The following is a 10005-nucleotide window of genomic DNA, read 5'->3' on the forward strand; positions in this document are numbered from 1 at the left end:
TTTCATATTTCTTTCTTACTTCTTTCTTACTTCTTTCTTACTTCTTTCTTTCTTCTTTCTTACTTCTTTCATACTTCTTTCTTACTTGTTTCTTACTTCTTTCTTCTTTCTTTCTTACTTCTTTCTTACTTCTTTCTTACTTCTTTCTTACTACTTTCTTCATTCCTTATTACTTTTCTCTTACTTCTTTCTTACTTCTTTCTTACTTCTTTCTTACTTCTTTCTTTCTTCTTTCTTCTTTCTTTCTTACTTCTTTCTTACTTCTTTCTTTCTTCTTTCTTCTTTCTTTCTTACTTCTTTCTTACTTCTTTCTTACCTCTTTCTTACTTCTTTCTTACTTCTTTCTTACTACTTACATCATTCCTTATTACTTTTCTCTTACTTCTTTCTTACTTCTTTCTTACTTCTTTCTTACTTCTTTCTTTCTTCTTTCTTCTTTCTTTCTTACTTCTTTCTTACTTCTTTCTTTCTTCTTTCTTCTTTCTTTCTTACTTCTTTCTTACTTCTTTCTTACCTCTTTCTTACTTCTTTCTTTCTTCTTTCTTACTTCTTTCATACTTCTTTCTTACTTCTTTCTTACTTCTTTCTTCTTTATTTCTTACTTCTTTCTTACTTCCTTCTTACTTCTTTCTTACTTCTTTCTTACTTCTTTCTTACTTCTTTCTTACTTCTTTCTAAAGTCTTTCTTACTTCTTTCTTACTTCTTTCTTACTTCTTTCTTTCTTCCTTCTTTCTTACTTCTTTCTTTCTTCTTTCTTTCTTACTTCTTTCTTACTTCTTTCTTTCTTACTTCTTTCTTACTTCTTTCTTTCTTCTTTCTTTCTTACTTCTTTCTTACTTCTTTCTTACTACTTTCTTTCTTCTTTCTTTCTTCTTTCTCTCTTCTTTCTTACTTCTTTCTTACTTCTTTCTTCTTTCTTTCTTACTTCTTTTTTCTTTCTTTCTTCTTTCTTACTTCTTTCTTTCTTCTTTCTTACTTCTTTCTTACTTCTTTCTTCATTCTTTCTTACTTCTTTCTTACTTCTTTCCTACTTCTTTCTTACTTCTTTCTTCTTTCTTTCTTCTTTCTTACTTCTTTCTTACTTCTTTCTTCTTTCTTTCTTAATTCTTTCTTACTTCTTTCTTACTTCTTTCTTACTTCTTTCTTCTTTCTTCTTTCTTTCTTACTCCTTTCTTACTTCTTTCTTACTTCTTTCTTACTTCTTTCTTCTTTCTTTCTTTCTTCTTCTTTCTTTCTTCTTTCTTACTTCTTTCTTACTTCTTTCTTACTTCTTTCTTACTTCTTTCTTACTTCTTTCTTACTTCTTTCGTACTTCTTTTTTCTTTCTTTCTTACTTCTTTTTTACTTCTTTCTTTCTTCTTTCTAACTTGTTTTTTCTACTTTCTTACTTCTTTCTTACTTCTTTCTTACATCATTCTTTCTTACTTCTTTCTTACTTCTTTCTTTCTTCTTTCTTACTTCTTTCTTTCTTCTTTCTTACTTCTTTCTTACTTCTTTCTTTCTTCTTTCTTCTTTCTTTCTTACTTCTTTCTTACTTCTTTCTTTCTTCTTTCTTCTTTCTTTCTTACTTCTTTCTTACTTCTTTCTTACCTCTTTCTTACTTCTTTCTTACTTCTTTCTTACTACTTACTTCATTCCTTATTACTTTTCTCTTACTTCTTTCTTACTTCTTTCTTACTTCTTTCTTACTTCTTTCTTTCTTCTTTCTTCTTTCTTTCTTACTTCTTTCTTACTTCTTTCTTTCTTCTTTCTTCTTTCTTTCTTACTTCTTTCTTACTTCTTTCTTACCTCTTTCTTACTTCTTTCTTTCTTCTTTCTTACTTCTTTCATACTTCTTTCTTACTTCTTTCTTACTTCTTTCTTCTTTATTTCTTACTTCTTTCTTACTTCCTTCTTACTTCTTTCTTACTTCTTACTTACTTTTTTTCTTACTTCTTTCTTACTTCTTTCTAAATTCTTTCTTACTTCTTTCTTACTTCTTTCTTACCTCTTTCTTTCTTACTTCTTTCTTACTTCTTTCTTTCTTCTTTCTTTCTTACTTCTTTCTTACTTCTTTCTTTCTTACTTCTTTCTTACTTCTTTATTTCTTCTTTCTTTCTTACTTCTTTCTTACTTCTTTCTTACTTTTTCTTACTACTTTCTTTCTTCTTCCTTTCTTCTTTCTTTCTTCTTTCTTACTTCTTTCTTACTTCTTTCTTCTTTCTTTCTTACTTCTTTCTTCTTTCTTTCTTCTTTCTTACTTCTTTCTTTCTTCTTTCATACTTCTTTCTTACTTCTTTCTTCATTCATTCTTACTTCTTTCTTACTTCTTTCCTACTTCTTTCTTACTTCTTTCTTCTTTCTTTCTTCTTTCTTACTTCTTTCTTACTTCTTTCTTCTTTCTTTCTTAATTCTTTCTTACTTCTTTCTTACTTCTTTCTTACTTCTTTCTTCTTTCTTCTTTCTTTCTTACTCCTTTCTTATTTCTTTCTTACTTCTTTCTTACTTCTTTCTTCTTTCTCTCTTTCTTTCTTCTTTCTTCCTTCTTTCTTACTTCTTTCTTACTTCTTTCTTACTTCTTTCTTACTTCTTTCTTACTTCTTTCGTACTTCTTTTTTCTTTCTTTCTTACTTCTTTCTTGCTTCTTTCTTACCTCTTTCTTACTTCTTTCTTTCTTCTTTCTTACTTCTTTCATACTTCTTTCTTACTTCTTTCTTACTTCTTTCTTCTTTATTTCTTACTTCTTTCTTACTTCCTTCTTAGTTCTTTCTTACTTCTTTCTTACTTCTTTCTTACTTCTTTCTTACTTCTTTCTAAATTCTTTCTTACTTCTTTCTTACTTCTTTCTTACTTCTTTCTTTCTTACTTCTTTCTTACTTCTTTCTTTCTTCTTTCTTTCTTACTTCTTTCTTACTTCTTTCTTTCTTACTTCTTTCTTACTTCTTTCTTTCTTCTTTCTTTCTTACTTCTTTCTTACTTCTTTCTTACTTCTTTCTTACTACTTTCTTTCTTCTTTCTTTCTTCTTTCTTTCTTCTTTCTTACTTCTTTCTTACTTCTTTCTTCTTTCTTTCTTACTTCTTTCTTCTTTCTTTCTTCTTTCTTACTTCTTTCTTTCTTCTTTCTTACTTCTTTCTTACTACTTTCTTCATTCCTTATTACTTTTCTCTTACTTCTTTCTTACTTCTTTCTTACTTCTTTCTTACTTCTTTCTTTCTCCTTTCTTCTTTCTTTCTTACTTCTTTCTAACTTCTTTCTTTCTTCTTTCTTCTATCTTTCTTACTTCTTTCTTACTTCTTTCTTACCTCTTTCTTACTTCTTTCTTACTTCTTTCTTACTACTTACTTCATTCCTTATTACTTTTCTCTTACTTCTTTCTTACTTCTTTCTTACTTCTTTCTTACTTCTTTCTTTCTTCTTTCTTCTTTCTTTCTTACTTCTTTCTTACTTCTTTCTTTCTTCTTTCTTCTTTCTTTCTTACTTCTTTCTTACTTCTTTCTTTCTTCTTTCTTCTTTCTTTCTTACTTCTTTCTTACTTCTTTCTTACCTCTTTCTTACTTCTTTCTTTCTTCTTTCTTACTTCTTTCATACTTCTTTCTTACTTCTTTCTTACTTCTTTCTTCTTTATTTCTTACTTATTTCTTACTTCCTTCTTACTTCTTTCTTACTTCTTTCTTACTTCTTTCTTACTTCTTTCTTACTTCTTTCTAAAGTCTTTCTTACTTCTTTCTTACTTCTTTCTTACTTCTTTCTTTCTTCCTTCTTTCTTACTTCTTTCTTTCTTCTTTCTTTCTTACTTCTTTCTTACTTCTTTCTTTCTTACTTCTTTCTTACTTCTTTCTTTCTTCTTTCTTTCTTACTTCTTTTTTACTTCTTTCTTACTACTTTCTTTCTTCTTTCTTTCTTCTTTCTTTCTTCTTTCTTACTTCTTTCTTACTTCTTTCTTCTTTCTTTCTTACTTCTTTCTTCTTTCTTTCTTCTTTCTTACTTCTTTCTTTCTTCTTTCTTACTTCTTTCTTACTTCTTTCTTCATTCTTTCTTACTTCTTTCTTACTTCTTTCCTACTTCTTTCTTACTTCTTTCTTCTTTCTTTCTTCTTTCTTACTTCTTTCTTACTTCTTTCTTCTTTCTTTCTTAATTCTTTCTTACTTCTTTCTTACTTCTTTCTTACTTCTTTCGTACTTCTTTTTTCTTTCTTTCTTACTTCTTTTTTAGTTCTTTCTTTCTTCTTTCTAACTTGTTTTTTCTACTTTCTTACTTCTTTCTTACTTCTTTCTTACATCTTTCTTTCTTACTTCTTTCTTACTTCTTTCTTTCTTCTTTCTTACTTCTTTCTTTCTTCTTTCTTACTTCTTTCTTACTTCTTTCTTTCTTCTTTCTTCTTTCTTTCTTACTTCTTTCTTTCTTCTTTCTTCTTTCTTTCTTACTTCTTTCTTACTTCTTTCTTACCTCTTTCTTACTTCTTTCTTACTTCTTTCTTACTACTTACTTCATTCCTTATTACTTTTCTCTTACTTCTTTCTTACTTCTTTCTTACTTCTTTCTTACTTCTTTCTTACTTCTTTCTTACTTCTTTATTACTTCTTTCTTACTTATTTCTTACTTCTTTCGTACTTCTTTTTTCTTTCTTTCTTACTTCTTTCGTACTTCTTTCTTACCTCTTTCTTACTTCTTTCTTTCTTCTTTCTTACTTCTTTCATACTTCTTTCTTACTTCTTTCTTACTTCTTTCTTCTTTATTTCTTACTTCTTTCTTACTTCCTTCTTACTTCTTCTACTTCTTTCTTACTTCTTTCTTACTTCTTTCTTACTTCTTTCTAAATTCTTCTTACTTCTTTCTTACTTCTTTCTTACTTCTTTCTTTCTTACTTCTTTCTTACTTCTTTCTTTCTTCTTTCTTTCTTACTTCTTTCTTACTTCTTTCTTTCTTACTTCTTTCTTACTTCTTTCTTTCTTCTTTCTTTCTTACTTCTTTCTACTTCTTTCTTCTTCTTTCTTACTACTTTCTTTCTTCTTTCTTTCTTCTTTCTTCTTCTTTCTTACTTCTTTCTTACTTCTTTCTTCTTTCTTTCTTACTTCTTTCTTCTTTCTTTCTTCTTTCTTACTTCTTTCTTTCTTCTTTCTTACTTCTTTCTTACTTCTTCCTACTTCTTTCTTACTTCTTTCTTCTTTCTTTCTTACTTCTTTCTCTTTCTTTCTTCTTTCTTTCTTCTTTCTTACTTCTTCTTACTTCTTTCTTCTTTCTTTCTTACTTCTTTCTTCTTTCTTTCTTCTTTCTTAACTTCTTTCTTCTTCTTTATTCCTTTCTTCATTCTTCTTACTTCTTTCTTACTTCTTTCCTATTCTTTCTGTCTTCTTTCTTCTTCTTTCTTCTTTCTGACTTCTTACTTACTTCTTTCTTAGTTCTTCTTAATTCTTTCTTTCTTCTTTCTAATCTTTCTACTTTCTTTCTTACTCTTTTCTTATCTTCATACTTCTTAATCTTTCTTACTTCATTCTACTTTCTTCTTCATTCTGTATCTAACAATCTACTACTAACTTCCTATCAATCTACTACATTCTTACTCTTTCTTACTTCTTTCTTACTTCTTTCTTACTTCTTTCGTACTCTCTTTTTTCTTCTTCTTACTTATTTTTTACTTCTATCTTTCTCTTTCTCTAACTTGCTTTACTACATCCTAACTACTTCTACTTCTTTCTTACATCTTTCTTTCTTACTTCTTTCTTACTCTTCTTTCTCTCTCTCTACTTCTTTCTTCTTATTTCTTACTTCTTTCTTACTTCTTATTACTTCTTTCTTATTCTTCCTTCTTTCTTTATACTTCTTTCTTACTTCATACTACTACATCTTACTTCTTTCTTTTCTCTTTCTTATTCTTTCATACTTCTCTTACTTCTTTCTACTTCTTTCTTCTTTCTTTCTTACCTCTTCTAACTTCATTCTTTCTAATTCTCTCTTACTCTCTTCGTACTCTATCTACTCTTTCTACTCTCTACTTCTTTCTTTCTACTTCTTTCTTATTCTTTCTTACTTCTTTCTTCTTTCTTTCTACTTCTTTCTTACTTCTTTCTTACGTCTTTCTTAGTTCTTTCTTACATCTTTCTTACTTCTTTCCTTCTTTCTTTCTTCTCTCTTTCTTCTCTCCTTCTTCTCTCTTCTTCTTCATTCTTCTTTTTTTCTTACTTCTTTCTTACTCTTTCTTACTTCTTTCTTTCTTCTTTCTTATTTCTTCTACTTATCTTTCTTACTTCTTTCTTACTTCTTTCTTTCTTCTTTCTTATTTCTTTCATACTTCTTTCTTACTTGTTTCTTACTTCTTTCTTCTTTCTTTCTTACTTCTTTCTTACTTCTTTCTTACTTCTTTCTTACTTCTTTCTTACTACTTTCTTCATTCCTTATTACTTTTCTCTTACTTCTTTCTTACTTCTTTCTTACTTCTTTCTTTCTTCTTTCTTCTTTCTTTCTTACTTCTTTCTTACGTCTTTCTTTCTTCTTTCTTCTTTCTTTCTTACTTCTTTCTTACTTCTTTCTTACCTATTTCTTACTTCTTTCTTTCTTCTTTCTTACTTCTTTCATACTTCTTTCTTACTTCTTTCTTACTTCTTTCTTCTTTATTTCTTACTTCTTTCTTACTTCCTCCTTACTTCTTTATTACTTCTTTCTTACTTCTTTCTTACTTCTTTCTTTCTTACTTCTTTCTTACTTCTTTCTTTCTTCTTTCTTTCTTACTTCTTTCTTACTTCTTTCTTTCTTACTTCTTTCTTACTTCTTTCTTTCTTCTTTCTTTCTTACTTCTTTCTTACTTCTTTCTTACTTCTTTCTTACTACTTTCTTTCTTCTTTCTTTCTTCTTTCTTTCTTCTTTCTTACTTCTTTCTTACTTCTTTCTTCTTTCTTTCTTACTTCTTTCTTCTTTCTTCTTTCTTACTTCTTTCTTACTTCTTTCTTCTTTCTTTCTTAATTCTTTCTTACTTCTTTCTTACTTCTTTCTTACTTCTTTCTTCTTTCTTCTTTCTTTCTTACTCCTTTCTTACTTCTTTCTTACTTCTTTCTTACTTCTTTCTTCTTTCTTTCTTTCTTTCTTCTTTCTTTCTTCTTTCTTACTTCTTTCTTACTTCTTTCTTACTTCTTTCTTACTTCTTTCTTACTTCTTTCTTACATCTTTCTTTCTTCTTTCTTACTTCTTTCTTTCTTCTTTCTTACTTCTTTCTTTCTTCTTTCTTACTTCTTTCTTACTTCTTTCTTTCTTCTTTCTTCTTTCTTTCTTACTTCTTTCTTACTTCTTTCTTTCTTCTTTCTTCTTTCTTTCTTACCTCTTTCTTACTTCTTTCTTACCTCTTTCTTACTTCTTTCTTACTTCTTTCTTACTACTTACTTCATTCCTTATTACTTTTCTCTTACTTCTTTCTTTCTTCTTTCTTACTTCTTTCTTACTTCTTTCTTTCTTCTTTCTTCTTTCTTTCTTACTTCTTTCTTACTTCTTTCTTTCTTCTTTCTTCTTTCTTTCTTACTTCTTTCTTACTTCTTTCTTACTTCTTTCTTACTACTTTCTTCATTCCTTATTACTTTTCTCTTACTTCTTTCTTACTTCTTTCTTACTTCTTTCTTACTTCTTTCTTTCTTCTTTCTTCTTTCTTTCTTACTTCTTTCTTACTTCTTTCTTTCTTCTTTCTTCTTTCTTTCTTACTTCTTTCTTACTTCTTTCTTACCTCTTTCTTACTTCTTTCTTACTTCTTTCTTACTACTTACATCATTCCTTATTACTTTTCTCTTACTTCTTTCTTACTTCTTTCTTACTTCTTTCTTACTTCTTTCTTTCTTCTTTCTTCTTTCTTTCTTACTTCTTTCTTACTTCTTTCTTTCTTCTTTCTTCTTTCTTTCTTACTTCTTTCTTACTTCTTTCTTACCTCTTTCTTACTTCTTTCTTTCTTCTTTCTTACTTCTTTCATACTTCTTTCTTACTTCTTTCTTACTTCTTTCTTCTTTATTTCTTACTTCTTTCTTACTTCCTTCTTACTTCTTTCTTACTTCTTTCTTACTTCTTTCTTACTTCTTTCTTACTTCTTTCTAAAGTCTTTCTTACTTCTTTTTTACTTCTTTCTTACTTCTTTCTTTCTTCCTTCTTTCTTACTTCTTTCTTTCTTCTTTCTTTCTTACTTCTTTCTTACTTCTTTCTTTCTTACTTCTTTCTTACTTCTTTCTTTCTTCTTTCTTTCTTACTTCTTTCTTACTTCTTTCTTACTACTTTCTTTCTTCTTTCTTTCTTCTTTCTCTCTTCTTTCTTACTTCTTTCTTACTTCTTTCTTCTTTCTTTCTTACTTCTTTTTTCTTTCTTTCTTCTTTCTTACTTCTTTCTTTCTTCTTTCTTACTTCTTTCTTACTTCTTTCTTCATTCTTTCTTACTTCTTTCTTACTTCTTTCCTACTTCTTTCTTACTTCTTTCTTCTTTCTTTCTTCTTTCTTACTTCTTTCTTACTTCTTTCTTCTTTCTTTCTTAATTCTTTCTTACTTCTTTCTTACTTCTTTCTTACTTCTTTCTTCTTTCTTCTTTCTTTCTTACTCCTTTCTTACTTCTTTCTTACTTCTTTCTTACTTCTTTCTTCTTTCTTTCTTTCTTTCTTCTTTCTTTCTTCTTTCTTACTTCTTTCTTACTTCTTTCTTACTTCTTTCTTACTTCTTTCTTACTTCTTTCTTACTTCTTTCGTACTTCTTTTTTCTTTCTTTCTTACTTCTTTTTTACTTCTTTCTTTCTTCTTTCTAACTTGTTTTTTCTACTTTCTTACTTCTTTCTTACTTCTTTCTTACATCATTCTTTCTTACTTCTTTCTTACTTCTTTCTTTCTTCTTTCTTACTTCTTTCTTTCTTCTTTCTTACTTCTTTCTTACTTCTTTCTTTCTTCTTTCTTCTTTCTTTCTTACTTCTTTCTTACTTCTTTCTTTCTTCTTTCTTCTTTCTTTCTTACTTCTTTCTTACTTCTTTCTTACCTCTTTCTTACTTCTTTCTTACTTCTTTCTTACTACTTACTTCATTCCTTATTACTTTTCTCTTACTTCTTTCTTACTTCTTTCTTACTTCTTTCTTACTTCTTTCTTTCTTCTTTCTTCTTTCTTTCTTACTTCTTTCTTACTTCTTTCTTTCTTCTTTCTTCTTTCTTTCTTACTTCTTTCTTACTTCTTTCTTACCTCTTTCTTACTTCTTTCTTTCTTCTTTCTTACTTCTTTCATACTTCTTTCTTACTTCTTTCTTACTTCTTTCTTCTTTATTTCTTACTTCTTTCTTACTTCCTTCTTACTTCTTTCTTACTTCTTACTTACTTTTTTTCTTACTTCTTTCTTACTTCTTTCTAAATTCTTTCTTACTTCTTTCTTACTTCTTTCTTACCTCTTTCTTTCTTACTTCTTTCTTACTTCTTTCTTTCTTCTTTCTTTCTTACTTCTTTCTTACTTCTTTCTTTCTTACTTCTTTCTTACTTCTTTATTTCTTCTTTCTTTCTTACTTCTTTCTTACTTCTTTCTTACTTTTTCTTACTACTTTCTTTCTTCTTCCTTTCTTCTTTCTTTCTTCTTTCTTACTTCTTTCTTACTTCTTTCTTCTTTCTTTCTTACTTCTTTCTTCTTTCTTTCTTCTTTCTTACTTCTTTCTTTCTTCTTTCATACTTCTTTCTTACTTCTTTCTTCATTCATTCTTACTTCTTTCTTACTTCTTTCCTACTTCTTTCTTACTTCTTTCTTCTTTCTTTCTTCTTTCTTACTTCTTTCTTACTTCTTTCTTCTTTCTTTCTTAATTCTTTCTTACTTCTTTCTTACTTCTTTCTTACTTCTTTCTTCTTTCTTCTTTCTTTCTTACTCCTTTCTTATTTCTTTCTTACTTCTTTCTTACTTCTTTCTTCTTTCTCTCTTTCTTTCTTCTTTCTTCCTTCTTTCTTACTTCTTTCTTACTTCTTTCTTACTTCTTTCTTACTTCTTTCTTACTTCTTTCGTACTTCTTTTTTCTTTCTTTCTTACTTCTTTCTTGCTTCTTTCTTACC

This window comes from Columba livia, unplaced genomic scaffold (genome assembly GCF_036013475.1).
Source record: "Columba livia isolate bColLiv1 breed racing homer unplaced genomic scaffold, bColLiv1.pat.W.v2 Scaffold_105, whole genome shotgun sequence".
NCBI classification, from domain to species: Eukaryota; Metazoa; Chordata; class Aves; order Columbiformes; family Columbidae; genus Columba; species Columba livia.